This window comes from Stegostoma tigrinum, chromosome 31 (genome assembly GCF_030684315.1).
Source record: "Stegostoma tigrinum isolate sSteTig4 chromosome 31, sSteTig4.hap1, whole genome shotgun sequence".
Classification (NCBI taxonomy): domain Eukaryota; kingdom Metazoa; phylum Chordata; class Chondrichthyes; order Orectolobiformes; family Stegostomatidae; genus Stegostoma; species Stegostoma tigrinum.
The window spans coordinates 6492889-6517674 of record NC_081384.1 but is presented as its reverse complement, the minus strand read 5'-3'; the positions used below and the strand labels follow the sequence as shown (position 1 = coordinate 6517674).

General features: G+C 44.0%; 1 protein-coding gene across 4 annotated transcripts in view; it reads left to right on the top strand.

Annotated features, from left to right (window-relative positions):
- The window catches only part of srcin1a (SRC kinase signaling inhibitor 1a), a 498739-nt gene that overhangs the window by 45133 nt on the left and 428820 nt on the right, over positions 1-24786 (top strand). The window lies entirely within an intron of this gene.

Below are 24786 nucleotides of genomic sequence, written 5' to 3'. Positions count from 1 at the left end.
CAATTGCTTGGTTAGGTTGGAAGATTTTGTTCGTTCTCCTTGGTTATTGTGCTGATGCATTGAACTCATCCCCATCCCCAGTCATGACCCTGGAGGATTGTTATTTTCTTAACATTATCTCTGCACTGCTACTGACAGTTCTGCTTTGGAGGATGAAAAAAAATCAACTTCTTTTCTTGAATTTGTCATCTCGTCATGCCTACATTAAACTAAAATTCACAATAACAATTTATCCTGCAGGAGGTTTTGTTACTTGAACAACGTCTGTTAATGATTCTTCAATGAGCTGAAGTCAGCTAGAATACTCATTCTCGTCAATACTCGCTTATGCTCACAAACTCTGCTAATTTCTGCCAGTGATGGTAGGAGTGGACAACAATTCCACCAATCCTAGTTAGCCACAAATTTCCTTCCCATTAACAGTATGAAACAATTCTCTTTATGTCAACGAGAGGCAATCCTAATAGATTTTCAATACTTTTCTTGTGAGAATTTTATGTTCCACGGTGCTGATACTGACACCCCAGTTTCTGCTATTTAACCTACTCTTTGTGTTGGTTTGTCACATTTGCTTTAAATTGTTAGTTTATAAAGAGAATAGCTTCTGCTGCTCTCCTGTGACAAGTTTATCCACTCTCAGGATTTGCTTGTGTTTCTTTCTGGTCTCTGTTTCCAATATAATCTATGTAGCTTTCAAAATTCTTTGGTGTGTAATAAATCTGACAAAATTCATCAATAATCCCAACAACACTTCTGTCTCTTGTAAATTCTGATTTCAAAGCTCCGTAGTTGCAGTTTTCCACTGGTCTGAAATTATTACTAACAAAATCAACAACCGATTCCCCTACATGCTGAATGCTTTTGTTCTTTCATATATTTTACTTCTTTTCAGATTAAAGTAATTATCAAAAACTTGAAGAACAGCCACTAAAATCTCTGACTTTTTTTGTTTTAATGATTTATAATATCATCAGGTATAGGCCCTATTGAATACATTAGTGATTTGTTTTACTCAGTTTATGATTTAATGTTTAAGTTTGAAGCAATTCTGTATGTTAGTAATGTTTTTCTTCAAGATGTCCATTCCTATGCTCTATTTGCTCTTTCCCACTATTAAAACTGCAGATAATATGACTTTTCCCATCATATCTTCCTACAATGTTTTTTTTCCTCCTTATTTTAAAGCTTTTGAAAATCTACAATATCACAAAGCTATCATATTTTCTTTCCTTTGAAGACTTACATTCTTGTAAATTGCAATTGTTTTGTGTTATAGCTTTTAAACTGTGCAGTATAACAAGCTTGTTTTAATCCTTTTAATCTGTGAAACAGCAATGCTGCAAAACTGTAGCACTTACTGGTAATGTTCCCACATTTTCACAGTCAAAAGGATGATATCTCATGTTTTGCAGCCCAATAAACAATGTTGTAACCACGATTTCTGCAAATAAAGCCTTATACTAGTGGTCTCAACAAATTCTCCCCACCAGAGCCATGATTTAAATTGCAGATCTCTTGCACATTTTTCTGCCTCAAAGTCTTCTGTTAGGGTCCATCTGCTTTAGTTTTTACATTGTTCTTCTTTCCTCTGAATTCTGCTTCTTGGCATTCCCAATTTTATGATTTTAGTATGGAATGTTTTTTGCTATTTGCTCACAGGATGAGGGTGTCGCTGGCTAGGCTAGCATTCATTGCCCACCTCTAATTGCCCAGAGAGTCAACCACATTGCTGTGGGTCAGAAGTCACGTTCTAGGCCAGACTAGGTAAGGATCACAGATTTCCTCCTCTAAAGGACTTTAGTGAATCAGATGTTTTATTTTCCAACAATCAATAATGGTTTCACGATCATTAGACTCTTAATTCCAGATTCTTTGCTGAATTCAATTTCCATCATCTGCCATTGGCAGGATTTGAACCCAGGTCCCCAGAACATTAATTGAGCTTCTGGAATAATAGTCTAGCAATAGCACCACTAGACCATTGCCTTCCTATACTACCAGTCGCCCTTGATTTCCTACTATAACTATGTCACAAATACTCATTGCAAACTATGCTTCCTCCTTTCACTCATAGCCTTCTCAGCCTGTTTTTTTTTTGCACAATTAGTCTAAAGGTTCTCCCTTTGGCCAACACAGATTTTTAAGTACATTCGGGAAGCTCCAATGCATTGTCTTCCCTACTAAACCTTTGTTCTAAAATCCCTACGGTCCAAATAGAGGCCATTCGGCCCATCAAGTCTGCACTGACCCTTTGATGAGCTTCCCACCCTATCCCTGTAAACTCATGTTTACTACAGTTAGCCCACCTATCCTGCACATTACAGAGAAATTTAGCATAGCCAAACTATCTGGCCTGCACACCTTTGGACTGTGGGAGGTATCCACAGCACCCGAGGGAGAATGTCCGTGTGGAGTTTGCACAGTCACCCAAGGCTAGAATTGAACCTGGACCCCTGGCGCTGTGAGGCAGCAGTGCTAACCGCTGAGGCACCATGCTGCCCCACTTTAACTGGGAAAGCTCCTACAGATCCTTGCTTTTCAATGGAATTGGTATCTGCCAGGTGGACTAGTCTTCAAGTTCTGACTAGATCACACCTCACCATCTGTGCTTCCCACTAGATCTGAGGTAGAGGATTTAGCCTGGCACTTATTTTCTCACTTATTGATCTGCAGCAAATTAGTGCTGGTTACTTGTTGGTTCAAGGGCTTGCAGCTGCTGACTGTCTGTGGGAGTAGTTCATCAAGTGGAAAATATGCTCTTGTGGCACAGTGGTGGTGCCCAACCTCTGAGTCAGGAGACCCAGGTTCAAGTCCCATCTACTCTGGCAATGTGTAATAACATTGTTGAACAGGTTAATTAGAAAATATCTTAAAAGTGGCAAAGCCTGAAAGCCCACATGATCTTCTAGAACTGCCGTCTCCTGGGTCCAATAGATTTTTTTTTACAATTGTACCTTATGGCAGTAAGCAACAAAAAAAACTCCACTGATTACCTGAAACAGAAAGATACTGTCATCAATCCTTTTTCTGTGATTGAGGCTAACAGCCTGGGCGGGGTTTATGGTGGAGACAAGAAGTTGGACTTTTTTTTGTTTTGTACTCATCAGAGCTACAACACAAGAAACTGATTTGAGTAAAGGCATACTACATTATGTACAACATGAGGAAAGGTTTCTGTTTGTTTGGATAATCTCTGGCATGGATAGTTAATTGTCAATGCTAATTTTCAGATCAGGCAGCTAGATTCTGATTGGCCGGGTGTTGCCATGAGGATACAGTAAAGATTGAATATCTGTATGATTCAGTTTTTTTTGAAAATGTTGCAGTATGTGTACTAATTCCTTTTGCCTACAAAAAACAGGGCCATGTGTACTGTGCAAATGTGATGCATCACATTGCGAGCATGACTGATGAGCTTACATTGGTTTCTGATGTAACTCTTAGCACATTTGGGATTTTTAAACAAATGATTTCCAGTTGCAGAGCCATTGCTAACTGTGGATATACTTTTTTGAGGGGTGCAAGCGTGGACCAGTTCAGTGTGTTTGGTATGTTGCCTGCTGCAAATCATTGGTACATAGAACTTATAAACCTAGCACTTAATCTGCCCTATCACATTATTCACCTGTACAGTAGGCAACATGCTTTTTGGGTTTGACAGCAGCATCCTGTTAGCGGAGAAAACCAGGCATGGATTTACTACACAGTAGCAGCATGAGACCGATAGCTGCACCAGTTATAGTAAGAACTGCAGATGCTGGAGTCAGAGATAATACAGTGTGGAGCTGGAGGAACACAGCAGGCCGGGCAGCATCAGAGGAGAAAGCTGACATTTCGGATCAGGTCTCTTCTTCAGAAATGGGGGAGGAGGAAGGCAGCCTCTGAAATAAAGAGAGAGGATGGGTGGGGCTGGGGAGGGGAGGTGGGATGGTGATATGTGAGTACAAGTAGGCAGTGGTGGCGATTGGCCAATGAGGTAGGGAGGGTGGATAGGTGGGAGAGAAGGTGGACAGGTCAGGGAGGTGGGGATGAGAGGGAGGGCTGATCCTGGGATGAGGTCGGGAGTGGAGAGATTTTGAATCCGGTGATCCTTCCTCAGTACCGGTCACTGGAGTGAAATGTTAACTGTGATTTTTTTCTTCACAGATCTACCAGACCTGCTGAGCTTTCCCAGCAACTTATGTTGTTGTTTCTGATTTACAGCATCTGCAGTGCTTTTCGGTCTTCATGGTGCACAGCTGATTAGGGCCCTGTTCAGGTGGTTACCAAGAAGATCGATCTAGCATGTAGGATAGGAGGAATCCCAATGAGTATGTTGATCAGTAAATTGCACATAACGAACATAGAGGGACAGCCACTGGTTGAGCCTGAAGAAGAAGAGGCTGATACATTAACACAATGTAATTTATTACAAGAAAGCAGTTGGGTGCAAGCTACATGATCTAGTTGGAGCGTTCTTGTGATGCAATGGTAGCATCCCTACTTCTGAACTAGAAGGCCTGGGTTCGTGTCCCACCTGTTCCAGAGCATGTGATAGCATTTCTGAATCACATTGATTAGAAATATCAACGTTGGGCAGTTAGACATTATTAGCAAGACTTATGAATGACTGGCTTGTCCCTTTTGATATTCAAAGTTATTGTCTCAATTTCCTCACCCAAGACAATATGGCATCATCAGATTGGGTGGGGCTCAATGTAGTCGCCAACATTAGTCCTTTCAGAGCTATTACCTTTGAAGCAGACCTGGATCTCAGGGTTTTTAATGACCTCAGTATTAAGGGTAGAATGTGAGAGACCAGCAGAAATGGTTGAGTCTTGAGGCAATGAGAGCATGAATAAGGGGTTTAGCAGCAGAATTGTAAGTCAGGGCGAATCACTCTCTTCAAATTAAAACATAGAATAATCCTTATCCTTTTGTATCCCCTATTTCTGATGACATGTATGGAAAAGAAAAGCTGAAACACTAGTATTCTTGGGTAAAACCATAGACTGAATCCCTGTCCACAAACCAATCCCAAAGTTTTGTCTTAATTGGGGCTAGATTAGCAAAAGAAAACCTCAGAAAGTTGTGGAGGTACTTAAGACCAATTGCAAACACCAGGGAGCCTTCTTAAATTAGCAGTGCAATCTGGATTAATCATTTGTCACCTCCAGTCATGAGGAAAAAGCTGCACCAAAGCAAAATGCATTTAAACATCAAATAAATGGAGCAGTGAAGCCCAGGTCTCTTTTCTAAAATGTAAGGAAGCTCAGTCGAAAGGACTGGGCAATGATGCTTCCCACCTCTTACAGCTGCTCTCCCACTATTCCATTAACTGAACAACCTAAGTAGTAATTGGAAACATACTCTGAAAGGCCAAGTACTGGTTGCGGCACAGTAATTGGTAGGGAAATAAGAGAGAAGTCACTTTGAGTGGAACCTGCATCTCACACATTTTAACACTTGAATTTGCCAACCATTTTGGTAAAGTGATATTTGTCAGAACTGAATGGAAAATGGAGGGGGATGACCATAGCATTAATCCTAATTCCCAATTTGTATCTGATGCCCATCGATCATCCTAATGTTCGGCACTATGATTACCTAATGGCCTGGACTCTGTGGTCGTCATAACAACGGTCTGAATTTGTGATACAGCATCTCTTGTCTTACTCTCAAGGAGGGAATTGTTATGATCTGTATTTTGCTGCCTGAATCATTGGTAGAAGAATTAGGTCAACATTTGTAAAGATGAACTTTACAGGGACCTGGGAGGGAGAGGGACCAATTCAAAAGCCTTGTTAAGTAGCCAGCATGAGCATGATGACCTGAATGACCCCTTTCCATGTTGTAAGATTCTATGATAAGTATCAACACTTAAGAGCAAATGAAAGATGTGCATTTTTGCAATGCCTTTCATATCATAAAGCACTTCATGAGTAATGAAGTAACTTTGAGATGTGATTACTATTGTTAAGCTTCCAAACATCAATGACAGAAATAAGCAGATAATGTGTTTCCGTGATGTTGGTTGATGAAGAAATACCTTGCAGTTCTTCAGGCAGTGGTATGGAGCATTTCAGACCCTCCTGAGAGATCAGGAGGAGTCTCATTTTAACATTTCATTTATAACATGGTGCCAGTGAAGTGCTTTCTCAATATTGCATATGTTTTCTTCTTCTTCCTCATCATTGATGCTTCCCTGGGGTTGATCATGGGAAACTTTCATGGTGCAGACAGATTGTTTGTTTCTATGGAGCAATGGGTGCAGATGATCACTAGGAAACATGCCTGGTTGCTCAGATATGGATTGCCATTGACTTCAAATGAAGAAACCAAATGATTTTGCTTCAAGCCATCCAACTGACTACGAGATTGATTTCAAATTAATCATTGCCTGTTGTTCCTGGACAGGATATTTCATCATAGAATCATTAGAACCCCTACAGTGTGGAAGCATGCTGTTTGATCCATCGAGTCCACACTGGCCCTCTGAGATCTCACCCAGACCCAACCCCCCCCTACCCTGTCCCTGTAACCCTGAGTTTCCCCTTGGCTAATCCACCCACCCTACGTGCCCCTGGAAACTATGGAATGGAATGCCTCAGGCAAGGGGAGAGGTTGAGAATGAGAGTCATAGAATCTCTACAGTGCTGAAAGAGGCCATTTGGCCCATTAAGTCTGCACCTAACCCTCCGAAGAGCACCCACCCAGAGCCCCATCCTATCCCTGAAACCCCATTTTTACCATAGCCAGCCCACCTAGGCTTCACAACCCTGGACCCACGGGACAATTTAGTGTGGCCAATCCACCTAACCTGCACATCTTTTGACAATAGGAGGAAACCACACAGACACTGAGAGAATGTGAGTCAGTCAAGGGTGGACTCAAACACAGGCCCCTGGCACTGTGAGTCAGCAGTGCTAACCACTGAGCTGCTGTGCCACTCCATTTCTTTCATTATGATCCAGTGCAACAACCAAAAGCCATTCTCTAGGAAATTAAATGTTAAGGAAATAAATACTGCTGAAAACAAACTTAAGTTTATCTCACTAACTCTAACCATCTCATAGTCACATGATGTTTACCTACATTCATAAGAAGACTTACCCTACAGTTGTCTCCTGTGTCTCAGTGGGTAGAACACATGCTTCTAAGCCAGAAGTTTAAGGAATCCCTGAGACTTGAACACATAGCCTTTACTGACCTACAGTGCAGCACCAAGGCAGTGCTGTGTTGTCAGAGAAACTGAAAAATTGATTTGCCTGGGAGAGTGCAATCCAGATTTACCGAATGATATGTGGCCTCCCAAGAATTAGATCATAAGACCATAAGACATAGGAGTGGAAGTAAGGCCATTCGGCCCATCGAGTCCACTCCGCCATTTAATCATGGCTGATGGGCATTTCAATTCCACCTCCCTGCACTCTCCCCCTAGGCCTTGATTCCTTGTGAAATCAAGAATTTATTGATCTCTGCCTTGAAGACATTTAACGTCCCGGCCTCCACTGCGCTCCGTGGCAATGAAATCCACAGGCCCACCTCTCTCTGGCTGAAGAAATGTTTCCTCATTTCCATTTTAAATATTCCCCCTTGAATTCTAATGCTGTGCCTGCCTAATGGAAACAACTTCCCAGCGTCCACCCTTTCTAAGCCATACATTATCTTGTAAGTTTCCATTAGATCTCCCCTCAACCTTCTAAACTCTAATGAATACAATCCCAGGATCCTTAGCCATTCATCATACGTTAAACCTACTATTCCAGGGATCATCCAAATGAATCTCTGCTGGACACGCTCCAGTGCCAGTATGTCCTTCCAGAGGTGTGGGCCCAAAATTGGACACAGTGTTCTAAATGGGGCCTAACTAGAGCTTTATAAAGTCTCAGAAGCACATCGCTGCTTTTATATCCAACCCTCTTGAGACAAACGACAACATTACATTCGCTTTCGTAATCATGGACTCTACCTGCAAGTTAACCTTTAGAGAATCCTGGACCAACACTCCCAGATCCCTTTGTACTTCAGCTTTGCGAATTTTCTCACCGTTTAGAAAATAGTCCATGCCTTTGTTCTTTTTTCCAAAGTGCAAAACCTCGCATTTGCTCACGTTGAATTTCATCAGCCATTTCCTGGACCACTCTCCTAAACTGTCTAAATCTTTCTGCAGCTTCCCCACCTCCTCAGTACTACCTGCCTGTCCACCTATCTTCATATCATCGGCAAACTTTGCCAGAATGCCCCCAGACCCTTCATCCAGATCATTAATATATAAAGAGAACAGCTGCGGCCCCAACACTGAACCCTGCGGGACACCACTTGTCACTGGTTGCCTTTCCGAAAAAGAGCCTTTTATCCCAACTCTCTGCCTTCTGTCAGACAGCCAGTGCTCAATCCAAGCCATTAGATCACCTCGAACACCATGGGCCCTCATGGCCACCATGAGGAGAGATTGCATGAAGTAGCGCTGTATTCCCTGGAACTTAGAAGCTTGAAAGGTGATTTGATTGGAGCTCACATAATATTGAGAGGAGCAGAATGTGAAGAGATTTATTTTTTGCAGATTTGAGAGCCTTGGGTCATGAAACATTGCCTGAAAATTAAAGCAATTTCTTAGTTAAACCTAAGTAACACTTCACCACACAAAAGGATTTGAAACTATTTCACATCAATGACAATCGACGTGGGATCAATTGTTAATTCTAAATCTGAGACTGACTGAATTTTGATAACGCAAGATATTAAGGCAAAGTCGGGCATACAGAGTTAGGTTGCGTATCAGACATGAACTCATTGAATAGTGAAACAGTTCAAGCTTTATGCCAGTGCTCCTGGTTACTGTCCTTTGGATGGGCCAGTAAACTGAGATCCTGTCTGTTCTTTCAGGTAGATGGATCATATCCTGCAATACTGCTTTCAAAAAGAGAAGGGTTGTTCTTCCTGATGTCTTATCCCTGAACAAAGATCACCAAAATCATTACCTCTCTGTTTGTACGTGTTGGCTGTGCACATATTTAGCTGTTGCACATCATATCTTCAACAATGGTAAATCAGGAGTCATAGCCCACAAGACACCATAGGTATCTCCCCCTTTAATGAGAGACACTGGCTCTATATAGCTTCAGAGCCATGACTCCACAGGCATGGAGTAAGGTGAGGGTGCAGGGCCTTGGTGAATTACTGCTAAAGGAATTGAAAGCACGCTGTTGGCTTTAGCTCAACTATGATTATAATCTAAAAGCATTTCAGCAGCTGAAAAACTCCGGGCTGTCCTGAAGTCATGAAAGGTGCTATATAAATGCAAGTGCTTCTTTTTTAAAAAAATAATTTAATATAAATTTCAATAACTCAGCTTCCTATATCTTCAGGATCTGCACTGTTGCATCTTTATACGATCAATGCATGTAAGGCAGGATTTTGCTCTCAATGTTGCTAGACTTTGCGTAAGCTTGCATTATCTGGAAAGTTGGATGACACCTCTGTCTCCAATTGATTTTAAGTGAAGAAAGCTGAAGATAGCTGTTGTCATACATCAGTCAACTTCTGGTCTTATCCTGTCAAACATACATGCACTTATTACAACCAAATTTATGACAAAGGCAGCATAGCCTTCCATAAAAGCCAATGAGGCAATAACAGCAGATTATCTTTGAGAGGCAGACGAATATCACAGTGATAATTGTCCCATTTGTTAGGACATCTCCCTCGATGCTACCTCACTGTGTGTATTTGCATCGCAGTAACCATGGGGATTATAAGAAAGTCAGTTGGGGTGTTGAAGTTTGTTCACACATTGCCCAGGAAACAATACAACTCAGCAAAAAATCTCAGTGAAAAGCCAAAGATATTTATTCAATAACTGTGCCTATTATGAAAAGGAGATCAGCAAAATACCTTCCTGTTGTAGCAGCATCAAGCTTTACAGGCTTCAATTATTCAGAAGTCACTTCATTATAATGAGGTTGTGCATTTTCTGCCACTAAATTCCTACTTTGCTGTGCCATCTATGGTGCTCTATCCAAACCATTGCATAATTCAATTTCATTTTAACGTTTTTTTGTAAATCTGTCATAGTGAGGGTACGTTTTTATGTTTTTCTAATACCAAATATAAGATATAGGTACTAAATTATTCTAGAGCAGTAAGACTGTGCTAATTTTTGGGTCTGTAGCTTATTAAAGTGTAGAGATGGCCTTTAGTAGAGTAATGTGCTCTTCCTGTCAGATGTGGGAGATTAGGGAGTGTTTCTTGGAGGGCCAAAGGGCCTGTTCCTGTGCAGTAATTTTCTTTTCTTTGTTTCCATTTTCCTGACTATTTTGTTTGCAAGTATGTTCACTTGCTAATCCTATCATATTGTGTGGATCAGTTGTAGAGGCAGTTCGAGGCAATGAGGATTTTACAGGACACTGTGATGGATGACAGTTTCACGAAGGTAGAAAAACCGCAGGTACAGTCGGATAATGAAATGTGAGGCTGGATGAACACAGCAGGCCCAGCAGCATCTCAGGAGCACAAAAGCTGACGTTTCGGGCCTAGACCCTTCATCAGAAAGGGGGATGGGGAGAGGGAACTGGAATAAATAGGGAGAGAGGGGGAGGCGGACCGAAGATGGAGAGAAAAGAAGATAGGTGGAGAGAGTATAGGTGGGGAGGGAGGGAGGGGATAGGTCAGTCCAGGGAAGACGGACAGGTCAAGGAGGTGGGATGAGGTTAGTAGGTAGGAAATGGAGGTGCGGCTTGGGGTGGGAGGAAGGGATGGGTGAGAGGAAGAACAGGCTAGGGAGGCAGAGACAGGCTGGGCTGGCTTTGGGATGCAGTGGGTGGAGGGGAAGAGCTGGGCTGGTTGTGTGGTGCAGTGGGGGGAGGGGATGAACTGGGCTGATTTTGGGATGCGGTGGGGGAAGGGGAGATTTTGAAACTGGTGAAGTCCACATTGATACCATTAGGCTGCAGGGTTCCCAAGTGGAATATGAGTTGCTGTTCCTGCAACCTTCGGGTGGCATCATTGTGGCACTGCAGGAGGCCCATGATGGACATGTCATCTAAAGAATGGGAGGGGGAGTGGAAATGGTTTGCGACTGGGAGGTGCAGTTGTTTATTGCAAACCGAGCGGAGGTGTTCTGCAAAGTGGTCCCCAAGCCTCCGCTTGGTTTCCCCAATGTAGAGGAAGCCACACCGGGTACAGTGGATGCAGTATACCACATTGGCAGATGTGCAGGTGAACCTCTGCTTAATATGGAAAGTCATCTTGGGGCCTGGGATAGGGGTGAGGGGGGAGGTGTGGGGGCAAGTGTAGCATTTCCTGCGCTTGCAGGGGAAGGTGCCGGGTGTGGTGGGGTTGGATAGATGGTTTGCCTCCAGGAAAGGTATAAGAGGGAGGTGTTGCTGCAGGACTCTTCTGTGGCTAATCCCATCTCGAACAAGTATTCTGTTCTGGAAAATGTAGGGGGTGATGGATTTTCAAGGGAATGTAGCACTGATGGCCAGGTTTCTGGGACCGAGACTGGTTCTGTGTAATAAAGAGTAAGCCAGTTTCTAAGTGATTGATTGTGACTGGGGACTTGCTAGTCAGGAGCACTGCCAGATATTTCTGCGGCCAACAATGAAACCTCAAGGTGGTGAGTTGCCTCTCTGGTGTCAGGATCAAGAATATCTTAGAGAGGGAGAGGGAGGGGTACACATTGGCACCAACAACGTAGAAAAGGAAAGGACAATGTTCTGAAAAGAAAGTGTAGGAAACGAAGCAGGAGGTTAAAAACAAGATCTTTGAGGATAGTAATATCTGCATTACTCCCTGTGCCACAAGCGAGTGAGGGTAGGAATAGAAGGATAGAGCAGGTGAATGCGTGGCTGAGGAGCTGGTGCATGGGAGAAGGATTCACATTTTTTCGATCATTGGAATCTCTTCTGGAGTAGAAGTGACCTGTATAAAGAAGATTGCATCTGAATTGGAAGGGGACCAATATCCTGGCAGGAAGATTTGCTGGAGCTACTCAGGAGGCTTTAAACTAGGGAAGAACAGGACTGAAAGCTTAATGTTCCAGGGGATAGATGCATAGGAAGGAGGGTGGGGCAAGAAAGGAGGGGGATATGATGTTTTTGGTCAGGGACAACCCTGTGGGAAGGATATGCCAGGGAGTATGTCTCGTGAAGTTATTTGGGTAGATATGAGAAAGAGGAAAGGGATGATCACCTTAATTGGATTGTACTGTAGACCCTACTAGACAGCAGGAAATTGAGAAGCAAATTTGTAAAGAGGTCTCAGATATCTGTAGTCTTGGAGTTGCAATGGTAAGGGATTTTAACTTAGACTGGGACTGCCATAGTGTTAAGGGCCTGGATAGAGCGGAATTTAAGTGTGGCCATGAAAATTTTCATACTCAGTATGTGGATGTACCTACTAGAGAATGAGCAAAACTTTACCTTCTCTTGGGAAATAAGACAAGGCAGGTGCCTGAGATATCAGTGGGGGAGCACTCTGGGGCTAGTGACCATAATTCTATTAGTTTTAAAATAGTGATGGAAAAGGACAGACCAGATCTAAAAGTTAAAGTGCTAAATTGGTGTAAGGCTAATTTTGATAGGATTAGGCATGAACTTTCAAAAGCTGATTGGGAGAGACATTTTGCAGGTAAAGGGGTGGTTGGAAAGTGGGAGGCCTTAAATATGAGATAACAAGAGTCCAGAGATGGAATGTTCCTGTTAGTGTGAAGGGCAAGGCTAGTAGGTGTAAGGCAAGGCTGAATGACTAGAGAAATTGAGTCTCTGGTCAAGAAAAAGAAGGCAGCATATGTCAGGTATAGACAGCTGAGATTGAGTGAATCCTAGAAGAGTATAAGAGCATAGAACGTAGAACATAGAACATTACAGCACAGTACAGGCCCTTCGGCCCTCGATGTTGTGCCGGCCTGTCATACTGATTTCAAGCCCATCTAACCTACACTATTCCATGTACGTCCATATGCTTGTCCAATGACGACTTAAATGTACCTAAAGTTGGCGAAACTACTACCGTTGCAGGCAAAGCATTCCATTCCCTTACTACTCTCTGAGTAACGAAACTACCTCTGACATCTGTCTGATATCTTTCACCCCTCAATTTAAAGCTATGGCCCCTCATGCTCACCGTCATCATCCTAGGAAAACGGCTCTCCCTATCCACCCTATCTAACCCTCTGATTATTTTATATGTTTCAATTAAGTCACCTCTCAACCGTCTTCTTTCTAATGAAAACAGCCTCAAGTCCCTCAGCCTTTCCTTGTAAGACCTTCCCTCCATACCAGGCAACATCCTAGTCAATCTCCTCTGCACCCTTTCCAAAGTTTCCACATCCTTCTTATAATGCGGTGACCAGAACTGTACACAATACTCCAAGTGCGGCCGCACCAGAGTTTTGTACAGCTGCAACATAACCTCTTGGTTCCGGAACTCAATCCCTCTATTAATAAAAGCTAAAACACTGTATGCCTTCTTAACAGCCCTGTCAACCTGGGTGACAACTTTCAAGGATCTGTGTACATGGACACCGAGATTTCTCTGCTCATCTACACTACTAAGAATCTCATCATTAGCCCAGTACTTTGCCTTCTGGTTACTCCTACCAAAGTGCATCACCTCACACTTGTCTGCATTAAACTCCATTTGCCACCTCTCAGCCCAGCTCTGCAGGTTATCTATGTCTCCCTGCAACCTACAGATTCCTTCGTCACTATCCACAACTCCACCGACCTTAGTGCCGACTGCAAATTTACTAACCCATCCTTCTACGCCCTCATCCAGGTCATTTATAAAAATGACAAACAGCAGTGGATCCAACACCGACCCTTGTGGTACACCACTAGTAACTGGTCTCCAGGATGAACATTTCCCATCAACTACCACCTTTCTTTCAGCAAGCCAATTTCCGATCCAAATTGCTATCTCTCCCACAATTCCATTCCTCCGTATTTTGTACAATAGCCTATTGTGGGGAACCTTATTGAACGCCTTGCTGAAATCCATCTCCACCACATCAACTGCTTTACCCTCATCCACCTGTTTGGTCACCTTCACAAAGAACTCAATAAGGTTTGTGAGGTACGACCTACCCTTCACAAAACCGTGTTGACTATCCCTAATCAATTTATTCTTTTCTAGATGATTATAAATTCTATCCCTTATAACCTTTTCCAACACTTTACCAACAACTGAGGTAAAGCTCACTGGTCGATAATTACCAGGGTTGTCTCTACTCCCTTCTTGAACAGGGGAACCACATTTGCTATCCTCCAGTCATCTGGCACTATTCCTGTAGACAATGACGAGTTAAAGATCAATGCCAAAGACTCGGCAATCTCGTCCCTGCCTTCCCAGAGGATCCTAGGATAAATCCCATCTGGCCCAGGGGACTTATCTATCTTCACCCTCTGTAGGATTTCTAATACCACTTCCTTGTGAACCTCAATCCCACCTAGTCTAGTAGCCTGTATCTCAGTACCACCTAGTCTAGTAGCCTGTATCTCAGCAGTAGGAATATACTAAAAAGCAAAATCAGGAGGGCAAAAGGGGACATAAGCTAGCTGTGGCAAATAGGGTTAAGGAGAATCCAAAGGGATTCTACAAATCAGGTGTATCCTAGACTTTGTGGGAAGCTAGGAAAGTGATTGTTTAGCTCCTTTGCTGAGATATTTGTATCATTGATAGCTAAGGATGAGATGCCAGAAGACTGGAAGGTGGCTAATGTGGTGGTAGGATAAAGCAAGGGATCTATAGGTCGGTGAGCCTGATGTCAGTGGTGGGCAAGTGTTGGAGAGGATTCTGAGGGACAGGATTTACATGTTGGAAAGGCAAGGACTGATCAGGGATGGTCAACATGGCTTTCTGCCTCGGAAATCATGTCTCAGTAATTTGATTGAACTTTTTGAAGAAGTGGCAAAGCAGATTGGTGAAGGCAGAGTGATGGACATTGTGTATATGGACATCAGCAAGGCATTAGACAGTTAGATACAAAATAGGCCTGAAGGTAGGAGATAGACGGTGATGGCCTGTGACTAACGCTGCTGCAAGGATTGCTGCTGGGTCCTCTGTTTTTTGTCATGTATTTAGATGACTTGGATGTGAACATAGGAGGTATGGTTAGTAAGTTTGCAGATGACACCAAAGTTGGAGGTATAGTGGACAGCGAAGAAGGTTACCTCAGAGTACAACAGGATCTTGATCAAATAGGCCAATGGACCAAGGAGTGGCAGATATGTTTGAGGAGTTGCATTTTGGAAAGGCAAATCAGGGCAGGACATATACACTTAATAGTAAGATCCTGAGGACTATTGCTGAACAAATAGTCCTGGGGGGCAGGTTCATAGTTCCTTGAAAGTAGAGTCACAGGTAGACAGGATAGTGAAGAAAGCATTCGGTACACTTGCTTTTTTTGGCTACTGCATTGATGTAGGATAACAAAGTGTGGAGCTGGATGAACACAGCAGGCCAAGCAGCATCTCAGGAGCACTAAAGCTGACATTTCGGGCCTACACTCTTCATCAGAGAGCACTGATGTAGGAGTTGGGAGGTAATGTTGCAGCTGTACGGGACAACGTTTAGGCCACTGTTGGAATACTGCATGTCCTGTTCTGGTCTCCCTGCTACAGGAATGAGGCTATGAGACTTGAAAGGGTGCAAAAATGATTTACAAGGATATTGCCAGTGTTGGAGGGTTTGAGCTATAGGGAGAGCCTGAATAGTCTGGGGCTATTTTCCCTGGAGCAGCAGAGGCTGAGGGGTGACCTTGCAGATGTTTATAAAATCATGAGGGGCCTGAATAGGGTGAATATCCAGTGTTTTTCTCGGGGTAGGGAAGTTCAAAACTTGAGGCCATAGGTTTAAGGAGAGAGGGAAAAGATTTAAAATGGACATAGGGAGCAGCTTTTTCATGCAGTGCATATCTGGAGTGATCTGCCAGAGGGAGTGGTGGAGGCTGGTACAATTATAACCTTTTAAAAAGCATCTAGATGGGTCCATGAATAGGAAGGATTTAGAGGGATATGGGCCAAATGCTGGCAAATGGGACTAGCTTAATTTAGGATATCTGACAAGTGAGAATGAGTTGAACTAAAAGGTCTGTTTCTGTGTTGCATATCTTTAAAACTCCATGACTCTATGTTCATATTATTAGGCTCCAGCTGTAATAGTCCCAGTTTTTAATCATTGCTGGTTTTAAGAAGAAGATTTGATTGTGATTTCCTGCAGCCCTCTCTAATTTCAAACTACAAAGACCCACCGCGCAAAAAATAACTTGTTCCAGCTTTGAAGCTGGGGTAATTCCTTCCATTCTCTGTCTTGGTCCATGTTTCAGTTCTTAGCCATGTACCCTCCTCCAACTGGTGGGGGAGATGTAAGTCAGCCACCCGCCTTGGAATTGTCTCTTTGCTCCTCTTGAACTAGCAACTGGGTGCCTCAAAACAGCCCAGCGCCATTCTCCCACTGGTTTATGGCATCCAGTTTTCACTCAGTCATCATTTATCATTGGCAGTCCCTTGCAGACCAAAATGATTCCCTTCCACCCTCAGGCTGAGACTGTAGGTCACTGTACAGACCAATGCAGCTACTGCAGGCTCTGTTAGATTTGGGGCAGAAGATGGTCATTGGGAAGGGGTGGGTGCGTTGTCGGTGTGTTAGTGCACTCTTTTCTCGACACCTTCCCTGATGCTCTTCCTCCATTTTGGATGGTCTTGGGCCAGTGATTCCTGGGTATCTGTGAGAATGCTGCACTTCACCAGTGAGGCCTTGAGGGCAAAACTGAAACACTTCCTGTGTCCACCTGGGGCTCACCTGCTGTTTCGAAGCTGGGAGTCGGGCACCTGCTTGGGGAATCTTGCGTCAATCATGTAGACGATGTGCCCAGCCCATCGTAGCTGGTCAGAGGTGGTCAGTGCCTCGATACTGGGGATACTGGCCTGTTTGGGAATGTTGGTGCATCCTTCTTCCCAGCAAATCTGCAGCATCTGGTGCAGTTAACATTGGTGGTACTGCTCCAATGCCTAGATGTGTCTGCAGTACAGAGTCCATGTCTCAGAGCCATATAGGAGGGATCACTGCAACCCTTTCACTCAGTACCTCCCTAATAGCACAGTGCAAACAGAAAACTCCGTGGTTGTGAATGCATGTGGCTTCACTAATATGGAAATTGCAGAGGTCAGTGAAACCAGTTAGACTAGCATAGTATTTGTGGTGTTTTATTTTATCCCATGATTTATATTTTAAAAATTGAGTGAAGAACATACAAGGGTCAAGTGGGGAAATATAGAATCATAAAATTATTAGATCCTGGAAGGAGGCCATTTGGCCCATCATGTCTATGTCAGCTCTCCAAATGAGCAATTGACCTAGTGCCACTGTCTGCACCTTCTCCTGGTAATCCTGCAGGTTCTTCTTTCTCAGGTGATAATCCAATTCCGTCCTGAATGGAAACTGTCTGCAGTGCATCCCTAGGCAGCACAATTCAGATTGTCATCGTTCACTATGTGCAATAGTTTATCCTCATGCCTCAGCTTACAGGGTTTGACAAAACTAATGGCAATGCACTGTTTCAAATTCTTTCTCTGGTTTAATTAAACTAGAGACTAGCAGATGAACACCCTGAACTAATCTCTGAGCGAAAACACAAATTAAACAATGTGATTTCACAGCGATAACTGTAAATATTAAAGTGAGTCGACACACTGTGTACTTTCAAACCTGGGACCAGCACAGATGGAGCTCTTGAAAAGTCTCCTTGAACCCTTGCCTTTAAGAGTGATGCAAGCATTAGTCAGGAATGGTTTGCTGGGCTCATTTGGTGTTACTGCAAGAAGATTATAGGTTCATATCCCGCTGTAGCACTTTCCCAAGCCTGATACTTGAAACCCAATGCAGTACTAATGGAAAGCTACAATGTTTGAGGTGATGGCCTTTGAATAATTTGTCAAAACAAGGTTTGGGGGTTTAATTGAAGGGAAAATAAAACTGACAATACTCTTATCTTAGCCTTAGCTTTGAGTCTTCCTGGAAGAGCACCACAGCAATAATGTTGGATGATTACTTGGATAAAAATACTGTGCAATGACAAGGGGAAAAGACAGAAGGTTGACATGAGGTATGGAACTAGTGCAGGCACAATGGGCCAAATGGACTTCCTCAACGCTGTAACACTCCCACAACAGGCTGTGGAGGCCAGGTCACTGAGTATATTTAAGGCTGAGTTGGATAGATTCTTGATTATCAAGGGGATCAAGGGTTATGGGGAGATAGTGGGAGAATGAGGTGAGGAATTTATCAGCCATGAATGAATGGTGGAACAGACTTGATGGGCCAAATGGCCTAATTTCTGCTCATATGCCTTATGGCCTATGGTCTTAACAATTTTGTGATTCTGTGATGACAAAGTGGAACTCGGTGCACTATCTCTGTGTGGCAATCCTCAAAGGGTTAATAGTCTGTATTAGAAACTATATGTTCTCTCACACATGAAAATTATTCCTCTTTCTCTCACAACTGAAGTACCATGTAAGCAAAGACCAGATGTGGTCACACAATAAATTCCAGTAATTATTAAACAACTTTTGTTTTCCAGCACATTTATATACTCTTAATCTGACACATTAAAAAAAGACATGTTATCTCGTCCCTTTCATAGTCTCTGAATGCCTTTGTTTTGAAGCAGGCGTTGCTGTAACTTGACAAGCACAATGGCCCATTTGCACAAGCAAGGTCCACCAAATGGAAACATGATGATGACCAGATAATCTGTTTTCAGAGAATGAAACAGAAAATGCTGGAGAAGTTAAACACGTTTGGCAGCACTTCTGGAGACAATCAGAGTTAACATACTCGTAGAATTCCACAGGGATCTGTATTGGGAGCACGGCTATTCATATTATCATAGAATCCGTACAGTGTGGAAACAGGCCATTCAGCCCAACAGGTCCACAATGCACCTCTGAAGAGCATCCCACTCAGACCCATCCCCATACCTTACATTTCCCAAAGCTAATCCACCTACGTTATATACTCCTGGACACTACGGACAATTTAGCACGACCAATCCACCTAACCTGCGCATCTTTGGACTGTGGGAGGAAACTGGAGCACCTGGAGGCCCATGACGACATGGGGAGAATGTACAAACTCCACACAGTTGCCAAAGCTGGAATCAAACCCAGATCCCTGGTTCTGTGAGGCAGCGGTGCTAACCACTGAGCCACCGTGCTACCCATGTGCAGCACGTTAATGACCTGGACGAAGGAACTGAGAGCATTGTTGCTAGGTTTTTGAAAATGGCACAAAGATAGGTGGTTGTATAGGTAGTGTTGAAGGGACAGCGAGTCTGCAGAACTTGGACAGGGGAGTGGGTAAAGAAATGTAGATGGAATACGGTGTGGGAAAATCTGAAGTTTTGCACCTTGGTGGGAAGAACAGAGATGTAGACTATTTTCTAAATGGGGAAGTGCTTTGGAAATCTGAAGACAAAAGGAGTTTCGGCTTGGGGACCGCTTTGTGGAACACCTATGCTCGGTTCGCACTAAACAACTCCACCTCTCAGTCGCGAACATTTCTACTCCCCCTCCCATTCCTTGGACAACATGTCCATCATGGGCCTCCTGCAGTGCCACAATGATATCACCCGAAGGTTGCAGGAACAGCAACTCATATTCCGCTTGGGAACCCTGCAGCCCAATGGTATCAATGTGGACTTCACCAGCTTCAAAATCTCCCCTCCCCAACTGCATCCCAAAACCAGTCCAGCTTGTCCCTGCCCCCCTAACCTGTCTGTCCTTTCTCCCACCTATCCACTCCTCCCACCTCAAGCACCACCCTATCTCCTACTACAAGCCTCATCCCGCCCCCTTGACCTGTCCGTCCTCCCTGGACTGATCTATCCCCTCCCTACCTCCCCACCTACACTCACCTTTACTGGCTCCACCTCTTTCACCTGTCTGTCTCTTCTCCAACTATCTTCTCCTCTATCCATCTTATATCTGCCTCTCCGTCTCTCTCTCTTTATTCCAGAACACCATCCCCCATTTCTGAAGAAGTGTCTAGGTCTGGAAGGCCAGCCTTCCTTTCCTGCTCCTCTGAAGCTGTTTGGCCTGCTGTGTTCATCCAGCTCTACACCTCGTTACCAATTGAAGACGAAAGGACTTGGGAGTCTCAATTCAGGATTCTCTTAAGGTTAACAGGCAGGTTCAGTTGGCAGTCAGGAAGATAAATGCAATGTTAACATTCATTTCAAGAGGGCTAAAAAACAAGAGCAGAGAGGTATTGCTGAGTCTAAACTCAATGGAGTTTAGAGGATGAGGGAGGAATCTCATTAAACTTTCAGAATATTGAGAGGCCTGGATACAATAGATGAAAAGATGTTTCCTTGAGTAAGAGAGACTCGAACCCAAGGCACAGCCTCAGAGTGAAGGGACAGGCCTTTCAAACTTTTGTGAAGAGGAATTTCTTCAGCCAGAAGATGATGAATCTGTAGGACTGATTGCCACAGAGGGCTGTGGAGGCCAAGTCATTGAGTGTATTTAAGACAGAGATGGATAGGTTCTTGATGGGTAAAGGGATCAAGGCAGGAGAATGGGGCTTAGAAACCTATCAGCCAGGATGGAATTGCAGATCAAACTCAATGTGCCAAATGGCATCATTCTCCTGCAATGACTTATGGTCAAGGGGTAATTAGGTGTGGTCAAAACAAATCAAACATGTACTTTGTATCAAGTTTCACTATCGAGAATATAAGTGGCATTCCAGAAATGGAAGGATGGCAGGAACTCAAAGAAAATTACTTAAAACCAATGGCTCAAGAGAGAGTTGATATTTTCATTCCAATTTTCATGGGAAGGTCCTGTTAGGTTAAAAACAGCAGATATAACAGGCCAGTTGGCTTAACATCTGTCATAGGAAACAGGAGCTATTCTTACAGACATTGTAGTAGTTGAGAGATAATCTGACAGAGTCATCCATGATTTTTTCTCAGTCTGTCAAACTAGGCACTGAGGATTCCTGATATGACAGCCACAGTGGGTACCTGGTAACTCTAGGTCACCACTTGGTCACCAACATCTCAGGACACACTCCATGGGGAGTGACCGCATGCGCGCCAGGCCACGGATGTTGGCTTTGGACGTGTGCCAGCATCTTCCAATCCACATACAGCCCACTCGTACAATGTAATGCTGCATTTCTCATTGAAACCCTATGCAGCAGGGACAGGGTTACAGCTCACAGACCAGACCAGATCTGCATGCTTGCTCTCCGACAGCACGCCTTTTGCTCTCCTGGATGCTCACAGCATCTCTGTTTTGTCTTGACCTTTAGCACTTGGCACCCTTAGCCAGCTTTAAAGGCCAATAATATTTCTGACATGCCTTGCTATTTAGTGCAGATATGACGCCAGGCAGCTTGTCATGGTCAGTTGAGGGTAGACGTCTAGCAGTAAGGTCAATCTCATACCCAGCGTCATGTCCTTTATTCAGTAACAGGATGAGGGCATCACTGGCTAGACTAGCATTTATTTCCCAAGGGCCATTCAGAGACAGCACATTGCTGTGAATCTGGAGTCACATGTAGGCCAGACCAGGTAAGGAAGGCAGTTTCCTTCCCCAAACTACATGAGTGAACCAGGCTGGCTTTCCCCCCAACAATTGACAATGGATTCATGCTCATCATTAGATCCTTAATTTCAGATTTTCTTTTCGAATTCTAATTCCACCATCTGCTGCGCTGGGATTCGAACCCAGGTGTCCAGAATGTTATCTGGGTCTCTGTGTTAACGGTCCAGCAATAATACCACTAGGCCATTGCCTCCCCATTAAGCTTCTGTGCCAACAGCTTACACAGCAAACACACTGCATGAGTTTCATCCAAATGGCTATGTTTCATAGAGAAAGGGGAGGAGTCCCCAGTCATATCAAGGAGACAGCCTTCAGTCAGGAGTGGCGTCTGATTACAGTATAGAATCCCTACATTGTGGAAAGAGGCCATTCAGCTTATCGAGTCTGCGCTGATCCTCTGAAGAGCATCCCAACCAGACCCACATCCCCTACCATAGCCCTGAAACCCCACATTTAGCACGGCCAATCCACCTAGCCTGCACATCTTCGGACTGTGGGAGGAAATCAGAGCACCCGGAGGAAGCCCAGGCAGACACGGGGAGAATGTGCAAACTCCACACAGACAAGTCACCCGGGGCTGGAATTGAACCCAAGCCCCTGGCACTGTGTGGCAGCAGTGCCAACCACTGAGTCACCATGCCAGTAAGCCCAGGGCTGTGCACAGTACCAGTTCAGGAGCTTGGATACAGTCTGTGAGTCATGTGGGGAGATCAGAGCCAGATCATCTCCTTGTAGAGAATGAGGAGACAAAGGTCGGCGCTATGCCACTCTTTCAGCCGTGTTGTAGGCTACTTTCTCCTGTAACAGAAGAATGAGAGGGATTGAGTGACACCAATGTTCCTGCAGAATGCAGGAAGGTGGGGAGGTGCCCTGACTAGGAGGCACAGAGGCCAGGCAGGGTAAATGAAGTGGGGAGGGAGGTGTTTGGATGGGTGCGACTGAGGGAGGATGTTACAGGCAATGGTGAGAGTGTCAAAGTATGAGCCTTGGCAGAAGGTGGATGCTGTACCAGAGATAGAGTGTGAGGTAGCAGAGTGAAGACACTCGCATTTATTCTGGAGGAGTAGAGAAGGTCATTGACCTTCCTTTGACATGATTGCATGTATCACTTGACGGTTGAAACCACACTGATCTGGGCGCTGGCAGGATCTAGTGTCCTAGCTTCCTCTCGTATTCCTAGTGAAAGAAAATGTCATTCCTCCACAGCATACCATCCACAAGGACATCTGGTCCCTGCCCACACAGCATGGTGCCAATTCCCCCCTTGTCTGCCATGTCTGGGGCAAATATCATAAACCTTGCACTGCAGCTCTAGACTGACAGGGCTTTGTTCAGTTACACAATGGCTTTTTAAAGATGGCACTGGCACAAGGGATCCCAGGATGCCCTGGCTGTGGCAAGTGGGAGAGGCAGGCTAGCATCAGATGAGAGAGTGCCCTGGCTGGTAGTTAATGAGATGAGCTTAGAAGCACTGCATGATAAACCTCAGTGGGCCTTCCGTGAAATTTGACAAAATCACACCAAACTATGGGAAGATTCAGCCCAAGGAGCCATGATCGAACAGCAGAGCAGACTCAAAGAGCTGAATGGCCTAATTCTGCTCCTATATCTTATGCCTTCTGGAAACTTTTCTAAATCTCTCTGAGTTTCTGGGCTGTTTGGAATTCTGTTCCTCAAAAAAAATGGAAACTTAATCTTTGAGTATTTTTAAGACAGAGGTAGACGGATTCATGTTGAGCAAATGGATGAATGGTGAGATTGCGGAACAATCAGGTCAGTCACAATCTGATGGAACATAGGAACAGGATAGAGAGGCCGAATGGGCTTCTCCTTCAGTTCCAAAGGAGTGACACTGGACTTGAAATGTTCAGTCTCAGTCAGATTTTCAATCAGTAAGGGAAGCAAGATTTATGGGGAAAAGGCAGGAGAATGAAGTTAAGGATTATCAAATCAGCCATGATTCGATGGGCTGAATGGCCTACTTCTGTTCCTACGTCTTGTTAAATGACAGAAGAAATAAAGCAGGAAAGCCTCATCATAATGTTTATCAAAAATTAATATACTATGATAACATTTAAATTAAGATTTGCTCCCTTGTTATTTTGGGATATTGCCATATCTAGTTATTAGGCCCTGGTTTAACAATTTGATTTTATCCCCACAATATCCAAAAGGGGGCAGACAAGGCCTTCTAGATTGACCTGAAATTGGTGACAGTAAATCAATTGCCCGGTTCGGAACTATTCCACTGTTATTCCATTGGCCTATCTGAATTGATCTTGGTAACCAACAACGCTATGAAAGAAATGACTGCCTACAGGTTTGGAGAATTATGTGTTGCTCCTTACTTCTACTCTTTTTAAATTAATATTTAGACGCCCTCTTGTAGGGCACTGGAACAAAATGTTATGAGGTCAATGGAAACTAGTGTTTTAGACCATAAACCTTAAGGTGTAGAAGCAGAAGTAGACCATTCAGCCCATCGAGACTCCAGCTTCATTCAATGAGATCTGATGATCTTCAGATCCACTTTCCTGCCTTTTCTGTTAATTCTTTTGCTGAATAAAGATCTGTTTCCCTCAGCCTTGAAACATATTAATGACCCAACCTTGACAGACAGCAGCAGGAGAGAATTCCGTAGAGTCAGTACTTTTTTCTCCTGTGGCACCTGGTGTGAGATACTTTCCATTCGGATACTCCCTGTCTACTCACCACGGCAGTGTATTTAACTATTGATCGACAATAGCTAAGTGAACGGACATTGCTTGAAGAGATGTCACCAGAGGCCCAGGTTAATTCTCTGGGGCCATGGGTTTATCTCATGTGCTGGTAGAATTTAAACTCACTAAGAGACCTGGAATGTAAAACTCATCTCAGTAACAGTGAGTGTAAAGTTGTCACCAGTTGTATAAACCTGAGATAACAAGGTGTAGGGCTGGATGAACACAGCAGGCCAAGCAGCATTGGAGGAGCAGGAGAGCTGACGTTTTGGGCCTAGACCCTTCTTCAGAAATGAAGAATTCAGGTCTAGACCTGAAACATCAGCCTTCCTGCTCCTCTGATGCTGCTTGGCCTGCTGTGTTCATCCAGCTCTACACCTTGTTATCTCAGATTCTCCAGCATCTGCAGTTCGTGCTATCTCTGTTGTATAAACCTACCTGCTTCACGAACACCCTTTCAAGAAGGA